This window comes from Otolemur garnettii, unplaced genomic scaffold, assembly GCF_000181295.1.
Source record: "Otolemur garnettii isolate 467f Iridium unplaced genomic scaffold, OtoGar3 scaffold00137, whole genome shotgun sequence".
NCBI classification, from domain to species: Eukaryota; Metazoa; Chordata; class Mammalia; order Primates; family Galagidae; genus Otolemur; species Otolemur garnettii.
This window is the reverse complement of record NW_003852532.1, coordinates 1,033,220-1,045,716: the sequence shown is the minus strand read 5'-3', so window position 1 is coordinate 1,045,716 and position 12,497 is coordinate 1,033,220. Positions and strand designations below refer to the sequence as shown.

The window sequence follows — 12,497 nt, the reverse complement described above, 5'->3', positions numbered from 1 at the left end:
CCTCTAGGATAAAGTACAAACATGTGCATTCTGAAAAGTCCCCCAGTATGACTGACTCTATTACACCCCCAAAGTTACTGATCTGAAACTGAGGACTGTGCTGTCGACATTATGCTGAGAGCTACTCAAAGGTAACAGCTGTGAGGCATTCTGAGCCATCGACCTGGAGAGAGGCAGAATAATCCTGACTCTCAGAGATCATAATCCAAGAGTTACTCAGCACAGCCTACAAATCGAGTAATTATAATAGCTCCAATACAAATGATCTTATTCATGTTAAGAAGCCAAAACTGTGAACTAAAAATTGAAATATATATATATATATTTGCCCCTAAGCATTTACTTCAATTTTAATCCATCCCAGCAGGGAGATATAAAATTAAAGGATACATCTTTCTGAATGACTACCAGTAAGGAAGGCTTTTGCTTTAGGGCTATTTCCCCTCAAATATGAATATTTTATGTGATTTTTGCTCATATAAAACACAAATGTCTGAAATATATTATGTGGACTAGGTTTTGACACAACAAAAGTAAGCATCAAGCAAAGCTAAACCAAACCAAAAAGGGCTAGTTTTCACTGTAATTTAGTCTCCACCGGCATTTTCAAAGCATTTGCCCAGCTGGATTCTCAAATCCACTAGACTTGACTATAAAACTATCCAAATAGCTAGAGAAAGAAAATATCAACCTAAGGAGTTACTTAGCGTTAGCAGCCAGGAAAAGGAGAGTCACCAGAGATAATGTGAATTACATCCGAACACTATTCAGAGGAGAAAAATCTTGGCAGAGCAGAAACTAAGAGTTTCCTTGACAAGAACAAACCTAAGTATAAAGTATTTCTTTAAGAACACCAGATTCACTCTGTTCACCTTATTATCTAATAAGTATTCCTTTGTACCTTGATACTTTCCTAAAGGGAAATAACTTTCTATGATTAGTGAAAAATCAGAATGACGTGTTAAAAAAGAAGAATTGCACAATTTATTATAAATTGTAAAATACATCTTAAGTGCCAAGAAATCAGCATGTGCAGGTCGGAGGGCGCATGCGTGCCCGGTCCCCACGTGCTCAGGTGTGATAAAGTCTGCCATAGCAGCCAGAGGTGGGCGGGCGAGCCTGAGCATCACACACCACCACTTCTAGGCCATGCAAATGAATACAGAAAGTGCAACATAATCCATAATGACTACTTACTGGGCATAGGTACAACACATAATTAAGTAAATGGGGGGAGAATTGAAGGAAGGATTTGTAAATGTAAAATCTGATCAGTCAAAAGAGACCTGATTTCCATAAAATCCAAATTGACAGAAAATATAGATTAGTTCATTTTTACTGATTAAACTGTCAAAACAACATGTGTAATTATTAGGTGTTTTTAAACTATTATATTAACGAATTACTCAGTTAGCATTAGTCAATCAGCTGCCTTCATGAGAGAAGCAATACCAAATTATAAAAGTCTAGACATTCTAAATAAAATGTAAATTGGAAAATTCGCCATTATCAAAAGAAGCCCAGGGAGAAATGAAACAATTTGCTATTCTTTGAATAAAGAAAGAGAAAAGTCATTTAACTTAACTCACACTGTTAGGTCAGGTGAGAAAATCATGACTCTCTAATAATCACAATCATCTTAAACTAAAGGAAAAATGTCCCCATCTTTGGTCAATGTCTGAAGGAATTCACAAATAGAACACGACTTAAATGGAGAAATCTATTTTAAAAATAATTTATCCAAAACAATTCTCATGGTGTCTACCAAAAATAGGAATTAAAGATTCCAAGACTTTTAAAGATCAGAGTTATTAAAAATAGAGTACTTAAAATTGAGGATAGACCGTTTCATGTAAATACTGCTTCTAATTCCTTGTAGCATTTGAAGGATATGCATAGACTTTTGAGGGATGATGAAGAAAAACAAATAATAGAGGGATGTAATACTCCAAGCTTGTTTTTCTTGAAACTTACTGTGTTGTAGAAATAAAGCAGGGCAATACCAAAAAGTGAGTAGATTCAAAACCAGCCTTTTTCATACTTAGGTTTTTCACAATCCAAAACATTTTAAAACTTCAGAGAATTAAACTCCACATTCGGCACCAGATAAAATTATGTTTTGCATTATTATCACATCTTTCAAATTAGAATAAACAAAAGAATGCTTCACAACTGAATAAAGTTTTATCCTCTTTGATTTCTCTTACTAGTGATTTGCAAATCATTCACGGTAACTGAATTAAAACCGGCACGATAGTTACTGCAAAGGCAATGCATTAAGTAATATTTACCAATAATGTTAAGCAAGGAATGAGGAAACTGAGCTAATTCAATATGCTGAATCCTTGTTTGCTATCACATTAATATAGATTGTTTACCATATATTTTTAGAATACTGGCCTAACATTAACACTTAATCTGAAGGTTCAAAATGCCTAAAAGGTATTAGTGTTTCAAAGCCACTATTATAGAATGGTCTATCCGTAAATAAAACAGCCGTATATACACTGAACTATCCTCAGGCACTGGAAAGCGTATGTAAAGCAAATCATTTCTGTCAGATTGCTGTCTATGAGATGAGGTATTACAATTACTTGAAATATAAAGAACTATGGAAAGTATTACCATATAGAATTAAATTAAAACTTTTTAATTTCCTTAATATAAGGATTCCACGTTTTCATGAGATATAAACGGCACGTTACTATCTACTAAAGTTGAGGTTTATAAAACAGAAGACAAATGTGTACATATTTATTCACTTAATAACTAGGTGTATTAGTTTGCTAGGACCGCTTTAACAAAAAACACAGTCAGTAGTTTAAGGAATAGAATTTATTTTCTCAGTTCTAGAGGCTAGAAGTCCAAGGTGAAGGTTTCAGCAGCTGAGGCCTCTCTCTGTGGCTTGCAGAGTCTTTTCCCTTGGTCTTCACATGCTCTTTCCTCTCTTACTGTGTCTGAATCTCCTTTCATATAAGGCCACCAGCCATACTGGGTTAAGGCCCACCCCAATGCCCTCACTTTAACTTAATTACCTCATTAAAGACCCCGTCCCCAAATACAATTGCATTCTGAAATATCAGCAATGAAGACTTTAATGTATGAATCGGTAGGGACACAATTCAGGCCCTAAACAGGCAGCTGCGATATAAAATTTGTAACTGAATTCCATTAAAATAAACTAGACCGGCCAGTACCAGGACCAGCACTTCCCGGGTGACAATGAAGAACAAGAAAAATTACTGAAGAAAAGCTGTACGTTGTATGTTGGAAATCTTCCCTTTTACACAACTGAAGAATAAATCTATGAACTCTTCAGCAAAAGTGGTGACATAAAGAAAATCATCATGGGTCTGGATAAAATGAAAAAAACAGCATGTGGATTCTGTTTTGTGGAATACTATTCACGAGCAGATGCAGAAAATGCCATGAGGTACATGAATGGAACCCGTCTGGATGATCAGATCATTTGCACAGATTGGGACGCCGGCTTTAAGGAGGGCAGGCAATACGGACATGGGCGATCTGGGGACCAGCCACGACATGAGTATCGGCAAGACAATGATTCTATGAGGGTGGCTATGGAAAATGGGCACAAAACCAGTGAGTGGTGAGAGTTCTGAAAACTCCTTTGGTTTGTTGAATTTATTGAAGAACGTTACCCAAGGTCTTCAAACCAGCTTAGTTTTACGAAGCTTTGATCAGTATCTCTACTGAGCTGGAAGCAAGGATAGAATTCAAAAGAATGCCTTTATTTCTAGTATTAGAATCCTGGCCTTCTAGTATTAGAATCCTGGCCATCTGTCAGGTTACCAGAATGATTTTCTGTGACCAGGTCAAAAACTGTATTCCTTGGCAACAGATTTGATTTATAATGTTGATTAAAACACTATACTTCTTTTAGGAAGACTGGAAAAATTTAGAAATTTGTTTTACCATGTTTGAGTCTTAAATAGGTTCATGATCTATACTGGGGCCTGGAATTATTGTTTTAAGTTTGCATGAGATAAAGTTTAATAAATGGAATTTTGCTATGTTGTATAGCTTTGCTCTAAATTAGGAATAGGTATTTCATGCTGAATTTGTTTTCTATGAATTCTGATTTCTAAAGGAAAACTACTAGTAGTCAAGGAACCTTCCTAAATAGTTGGTACAAAAGCCCAGCCTTAGACAGTCCCAGAGGACACCAAGCTTCCGTGTTTTACATATCAGGAAAGTAGGTGCAGGGCTTGAAGAGTATTTACCAAATGCATTTTTCAAAAAATGTAAATATTATGCCTAAAAATAAATAAGTTTGTAATGTGGAGAAATACCTCAAATACTCTTGGGGGGGGGGATATTGTCAATAGGAAATGAGATGAAATACCAGAGACACAAGTTAAAACATTGCCTTGATATGATGACGGTTGCTATCAGAGCCATCTGATTTATTCTTTTCACTTTCAGTGATCTTGGGACTGGAGGGAGTTTTAAAAAAGAGCTTGAAGACTGAGAGAATGCTTAACAAAAACACTCCGAAGCTCCCTGCAGGAGATGTCTGTTCTAGCCAATTCTCACACTGAAGTCTGTTCTTTCCCAAATTGTGCTTACTGAGGTTCAAGCCTTGATAGTGAGCTGACAGTCTCTATAGAGAGGGGAATCTAGAGGATTTATTTTGCATTCATAAGGCAAGAGGTGATTTCTCTCTAATGTTGTGAGCTTCTTGCTCATTTAAAAGTGTTAAGTCTAGTATAATTTTCCCTGGTTTGGAAAAAATGTAAGTTTTTTTTTTTTTTTTCATTTAGCAACAAAGTGTTTTCTAACTTGCAGTAGTTTGTGGAAGTTGGGGCTGAAGCACCTCAGTGTGAACACGTTTGTGTTTGTAGGTTTCTCAGCGAATTCAAACTGGTCATCGGACTTATTTAAAGTGCTAAGAAAGAAATTATTTGTAAACATTTAATTTAATGATATATTCATTTTTAAAATTCTTTTTACACTGTAGTTTGAATGAATGTATTTTATATTCTTTTGTAGTTAAACGTAACTCAGATTTCTACAAGCCTGAAAACCCACAAACACTGATTCTTATTTGAATTGTGTCTTCTGTAACAGGTTTCAATACAGTTGGACCAACTTATCATGATGTTTCTTCTTTCCTATCCTGTTAAGGACATGTTCTGGAATTTTCTCTCATTCTGTGAATGAGTTCTGGGAGTTATTTATAAGCAACGTACAGAATTTTCTTCCATTTTGATTTGACAGTCACAGTAAGTTATGGCTTCATGTAAGGGAAAGAATGGCTGTTCTCATCAAAATAAAATATGCATCAAGCATACTTCTTTATCAACAAAGAAAAAAACAAAAATAAATCAACTAGACCTCAGGCATATTTTAAATGATTACAATTTCCCTAAAAAAGTGAATAATATACAACTTTAAATTATATTCTTGTAAAGAGACAGGGGCTCACTCTGTTGCCTAAGGTGGAGTGTAGCGGCACAATCATAGCTCACTTCTGCGTCAAACTCCTGGGTTCAAACAGTGGTCCTCCCCCTGCAACCTCCTGAGCCACTGGGACTACAGGGCTCACTGGGCTATTTTTTTAAATGTTTTGTAGAGACAGAGTCTCTTTATGTTGCCCAGGCTGATCTCAAACTCCTGGCCTCAAATAATCCTCCCACCTTGGCCTCCCAGGTGCTGGGATTATAGGTGTGAATCACTGCATCCAGCCAGGAATATAAATTTCTATGGAAATAATTTGTCTCCTTATTTTTCAAAAAGATTTATAAAATTCATATAAATTTATGGGATACAAGGGCAATTTCATTACATGCATAAATTGCGTAATGGTGAAGTCAGGGCTTTTGAGGTAGTTTACGTGGAAGGTTAAGATTATATGAAACATGGTAATAAAACAGGGCAGCAAGAAGAAAAGCAAACACAGAAATCAAAACCATAAGACTACAGAGATACAGGAATAAAAATTCATTCTGCGTCCAACTGCGCATTAAATTGAACTCTAAATTAACTGGAAAGTGAGGTATAAAAAGGGGATTAAGGGGTGGGAGTAAACTGAGTTCTTACCTTTCAAATAAAGGTAGCTGACAAGTTTGTACAGAGAAAGAAACTTTGCCCAATACTAAGTTCTAGGAGGCAAGGAAGGAACAGATTAATACAGACGCATCTCATTCATTTCTTTTACAATAACCTTACTTTGCATATAATATGCAAATATGTTATGCATGTCATTCTATACACATAAACAGGCTACGAAAAAGTGATCCCCAGTGGGAGTTTCATTCTTTATCCAATTTTTTTCATTCAACATTTATTATTACACTCTACTATGTCCAGACATTTGCTACTCCAACCACTGATGAACCAGAGATCAAAATCCTCACAAAGCTTCCATTCTAGTGAACATCCATGGAGAAGACAGAGACTCAACTCAGCAGTTTGCACAGACTGAATGAAAAATAAAACAGAAAGAAATCAAAGCATTTCCAGTTACGCTCTTAACCATTCCACCACGGAAATGGAGCTGAGTGTAGTCAGGACTGGCAAATGAGACTGCTGAGGTTTAAACAGTTCATGCTTTCCTCAAAACATTAAATTACAAGTTTATCCCTTGTAACACAATATTAAATTAATATTAAATGTAATATATTCTGTCTGCAATCCTACACTTTGGGAGGCCAAGGCAGAAGGATGATGTGAAGCCAGAAGTTCAAGACCAGCCTGGGCAATCGAGCAAGACCTCATCTCTAGAGAAGTAAAAATCACACATGCCTGATGGTGCATGTGTATAGACCTAGCAACTCGGGAGACTGAGCCAGAAGGATTACTTGAGACCAGGTGTTTGAGTTCACAGTGAAACTATGATTGCATGACCCAAGCCTGGGCAACAGAGTAAGATCCTATCTCAAAAAAAGGAAAAGAAAAGTATTGAAAGAGATACAAATGTTACAAAAAACTTATTTTTTGATCTATAATGAAAAGATTAAAGGATCCTACTTTTTTGGAGGCAGAATAGACATTTTATGTTGTTTAATATTTCAGAACAGAAAAATTTAGAAATACTGACTAAATAGTAACATTTTGCTCTTTGGGCCTCAGGATCTTTGTTTTTTTCAGAAATAGAATGTTAAGATAATGAGTGAAATACTCCCACTAAGTACCAACATCCTCCTTTTCCACTTTCTCCTTCTCCAGAGATAACTAATTTTCAGAATATTATTTCCACTGAGATTTTTTTGTATTAACATATGTAAATGTCTAGACCTAATAGACCCTATTGTATTTTGCAGGTTAAGGTTTTACAAAAATAGCATTATGTTATATGAATCCTTTCGTAGTTTGTTTTCTGTCTTCATTTCATGTGTGTGTGTGTATGTGTTTTAAATGTATTCCTGTTGGTACAGGTAGAGATTTAATTCATTCCCTGTTATTGATAGCATAAACAAACTTCAGTTTGTTATTCATTCCTCAACAAAGAGATAGTCAGGCTTTTCCTTTAAACACACACAGGGTTTGCCTTCTAACCATTCTACTGCTGAAATGAAGCAGAGCACATACAACAGGATACATAGAGCATATATATATTAATTTATATGAATAGATGTCCAATCCGTGCTAGTGAGTTTTACATGTGAACAGACGCATGTGTCCTGTGCACGTGCAGAAGGGGGGCTCCTCCAAGGCAGGTACGTTAGCACGGAAAGACTGGGTCAGAGGGTGCACACTTGTTCTACCCTACCAGGAACTATCAAATTGCTTTCCAATCAGAGGGAAAATAATTCCTCTTTTGCCATCATCAAAAGCCAATGTCGGGAATTCATCAGATATTAATATTTTTCCAAGTTGATGGGTTTAAAGTGATATCTTGTTGCTGTTTTAGTTTCTATTTCCTAGATTATGGACCATCTTTTGAGTTACTCAGTCCACAATTTCAGGAAAGTCAACAGTTGGTTAAAAATATAGAAAAAATCTTGGTCATGGTCAATACTGTCTACAGCTTGAGGTCATTTTCTGTATGCTCCCACCACAGTTAGCTGCCAGCAGTAATAAACTGCCATCTTGTCTCTCAGCCCTTCCCTAGATCAGAAAATAAAGATCTGATGTGTATTAGGCACTCCTTCCCCACAGTGACTGAGATCTAAGAATAGTCTATTAGAAGATTTCATATTATGTTGCAAAATATAAACAGAATCTTCGCAAAGCAATGCTTATCCTTACAGAGTATTTTCTATTTTCTTTTAACCTGTGTTATTGCTAGTTGGGAACCAATCACATTGATGTCAAGATGCAATTAACGTATTATAACACCCAGTTTGAAAACATTACGTCTCTTCTATGCCCAGTATGCCTAAGAAGGAGAGAATACTGCTTGGAGTTTCGATCCCTGAGCTGAGAAACTCGGACCATTCCATACAGAGCAGTGACAGCCAAAACTACCTTACTGGCCCTCTGCCCAAGGGGTTCCAGGCTCTCAGTCCATCAGCGTTACAAGATCTGAGTCTACTTTCTATAAGGATGCACAGAGGACAAGATCATGGGAAATCTGACACTCTGGAGGCATATCTGTAAGGGATACTTTAACTGTTTTGAGGTTTTTGTTGTAGGGTTGGGGGGGAGATTGTTTTGTATTTATTTTTGCTTTATTGTATGGTAAAATGTCATGAAAATTCCAGATGTGGCAATGAGCATATTTTGAATAAATACACCTAGAAACAAACCTTCCCTTGAAACTTATCTGAGTCCCCAAGATTTTCCATAACAAAATAACAAAATTATTTGTATGCCCCTAGGAAGTAATCAAAAAAACTGATTACTTGGTATTCTTACTATTCAAATAATATAGATGGCGTCTTTCCCATTCCAACTATTATCTCAACGTATTGTTTGTGGTTCAGACATCTGTTCTCTTAAACAAAATAATCACAGGTTGAAGATATTTGACTCATTTTAAATGGCTTTTGTTTACTCTTGGGAGAACTCTGCCCTTGCCTTAACATACGTCCATCAGACCTAGCTGAAACTAAGCACTGAACATACCTGAAGTCATCGTATTTGTATATACATATGAAAACTTATAAACTTTACCTTTACAATTCTGCATTTATAAGACTTAACATTATGATTAACAGGTTAAAGGTTCTGAAAAGTCATTACTGTTATATCATTTTTGCTGGCTATTTTATCCTTTATTTCTATTTTACTGGATGCAATATAAAAATATACTATCCAGCCAACTGACGTCTTAAATTCCAGTCATACACAAAGCCAGTACTGAAGCAGATTTGGGGACCAGTGTATTACAGTGTGGTGTCTTTCTAAAAGTGTGCATGTACTCAGCAAGGAATGTTATGATTGGATAAGTTACAGGTTTCCAAATTAACAAAAAAAAAAAAAAAAAAGAAAAGAAAAGAAAGAAACCAACACTGTTTTCATTCCAATCTTGTTCATGTAAAGGTTCTAAAGATTAGAACTGGCAGGTTATTTCTAACCCTTGCCTTTTCTCCACCTTCCCTGAGCTCCTCTCATGCTAGGAATCTAGAAGTGACAACCTGCTATTTTCTGGAAATGCACAGTAGTGATCTGAATAGCAAGCTCTGCGCTGGTACAGACTGTCAGTAATATATACCTGAAACCGTAACTGTACCATGTGTGGGTGGACAGGGGAACTCAGGTGGCATCAAGAGTATTTATAGGGAGAAAACATGCTCAATTTAATTCCAGTACAGACATCCCCATTTCAAAAGGAAACCTTAATTTCTTGCTTAACTTTGACAGTGACTATAATAAATTTTTTTCAATTTTTCATGAGTCTAAATTAGGAAATTTTCTTGTAATATTCATTAAGGATTTTTTGGATTTCTGAGGGGTCTGTTGTTATTTCGTCTTTACCATTTCTGATTGATGAAATCAGAGATTTTACTCTTTTTTTCTTGGTTAGGTTGGCCAAAGGTTGTCTTATTGACCTTTTCAAAAAACCAACTTTTTTATTTCTTGATCTGTTGTATAATCCTTTTGTTTTCAATTTCATTTAATTCTGCTCTAATTTTGGTTATTTCTTTTCTTCTGCTGAGAAGAACACATCAGACTGGTGTGTTCTTCCTTTTCCAGTTGCTTGAGATGTCCCAGTAAGTTGTTAACTTCCTCTCTTCCAGTTTTCTTGAGGAAGGCTTGCAGTGCTATAAATTTCCCTCTTAGGACTGCCTTTGCAGTATCCCAGAGGTTCTGGTAACTCACATCTTCATTATTGTTTGGTTCCAAAAATTTGGTAATTTCCTTCTTGATCTCGTCTCTGACCCACCTATCATTCAGCATAAGGTTATTTAGCTTCCATGTTTTTGTATGAGTCTGCAGATACCTGTTGTTACTGAGTTCAACTTTTATTCCATAATGGTCTGAGACGATGCAAGGAATAATTTCTATTCTTTTAAATTTGCTGAGGTTAGACTTGTGACCTAAATAGCATCAACTATACAAAATCTCCCTAAAAAGAAAAGTCCAGGACCAGATGGCTTCACATCAGAATTCTACCAAACCTTTCTAGAGCAACTAGTACCTATACTACTTAACCTTTTCCAAAATATAGAAAAAGACGGAATACTACCCAACACATTCTATGAAGCAAACATCACCTTGATACCCAAACCAGGAAAAGACTCAACAAAGAAAGAAAATTACAGACCAATATTACTAATGAATATTGATGCAAAAATATTCAACAAGATCCTAACAAACAGAATCCAGCAACATATCAAACAAATTATACACCAAGACCAAGTGGGTTTTATCCCAGTATCTCAAGACTGGTTCAACATACATAATGTATAAACGTAATTCATCACATAAACAAATTAAAAACAAAGACCATATGATTCTCTCAATTGATGCAGAAAAAGCTTTTGATAATATCCAGCATCTTTTCCTGATCAGAACACTTAAGAAAATTGGCATAGAAGGGACATTTCTCAAATTGATAGAGGCCATCTATAGCAAACCCACAACCAATATTGTATTGAATGGAGTTAAATTGAAATCGTTTCCTCTAAGATCAGGAACCAGGCAAGGTTGCCCATTGTCTCCATTGCTCTTTAACACTGTAATGGAAGTTTTAGCCATCACAATTAGGGAAGAAAAGGCAATCAAGAATATGCATATAGGATCAGAAGAGATTATAAACTTTCACTCTTTGCAGATGATATGATTGTATACCTGGAAAATACCAGAGATTCTACTACAAAACTCTTAGAAGTGATCAAGGAATACAGCAGCATCTCAAGTTACAAAATAAACACTCACAAATCTGTAGCCTTTATATATACCAACAATAGTCAAGCAGAAAAAAACAGTCAAGGACTCTATCCCATTCACAGTAGTGCCAAAGAAGATGAAATATTTGGGAGTTTACCTAACAAAGGACGTGAAAAACCTCTATAAAGAGAACTATGAAACTCTAAGGAAAGAAATAGCTGAAAATGTTAACAAATGGAAAAACATACCATACTCATGGCTGGAAAGAATCAAAATTGTTAAAATGTCCATACTACCCAAAGCAATATATAATTTTAATGCAATCCTTATAAAAGTTCCATTGTCATACTTTAAAGATCTTGGAAAAAAAATGCTTCGTTTTATATAAAATCAGAAAAAACCTCAAATAGCCAAGACATTACTCAGAAATAAAAACAAAGCAGGAGGAATCACGCTACCAGACATCAGACTATACTATAAATCCATAGTGATCAAAACAGCATGGTATTGGCACAAAAACAGAGAGGTAGATGTATGGAACAGAACAGAGAACCAAGAGATAAATCCAGCTACTTACTGTTATATGATCTTTGACAAGCCAATTAAAAACATTGAGTAGGGAAAGTGCTGGGTGAACTGGCTGGTGACCTGCAGAAGACTGAAACTGGATCCACACTTTCCACCACTAAGATTGACTCTCACTGGATTAAAGGTTTAAACTTAAGACATGAAACTATAAAAATACTAGAAGAAAGTGTAGGGAAAACACTTGAAGAAATTGGCCTAGGTGAAAATTTTATGAACAGAACCCCCCCACCCCCCAGGCAATTGAAGCAACATCAAAAATACACTACTGGGACCTCATCAAATTAAAAAGCTTCTGCACAGCCAAAAACACAGTAAATAAAGCAAATAGACTACCTTCAGAATGGGAGAAGATATTTGCTGGTTATGTCTCCAACAAAGATTTAATAACCAGAATCCATAGAGAACTCAAACGTATTAGCAAGAAGAGAATAAGTGATCCCCTCTCAGGGTGGGCAAGGGACTTAAAGAGAAACTTCTCTGAAGAAGACAGGTGCATAGCCTACAGATATATGAAAAAAATGCTCACCATCCTTAATTATCAGAGAAATGCAAATCTAAACTACTTTGAGATATCATCTAACAGTAAAATTAGCCCTTATCACAAAATCACAAAATCATGATGCTGGCATGGTTGTGGAGAAAAGGGAACACTTCTACACTACTGGTGG

General features: G+C 35.8%; 1 protein-coding gene and 1 pseudogene across 1 annotated transcript in view; one reads left to right on the top strand and one right to left on the bottom strand.

Moving 5' to 3' along the window:
• LOC100954033 overlaps window positions 1–4,492 on the top strand; it is a 7,266-nt pseudogene extending 2,774 nt beyond the window's left edge.
• Window positions 1–12,497, bottom strand: part of BMPR1B (bone morphogenetic protein receptor type 1B) — a 274,381-nt gene that overhangs the window by 236,827 nt on the left and 25,057 nt on the right. The window lies entirely within an intron of this gene.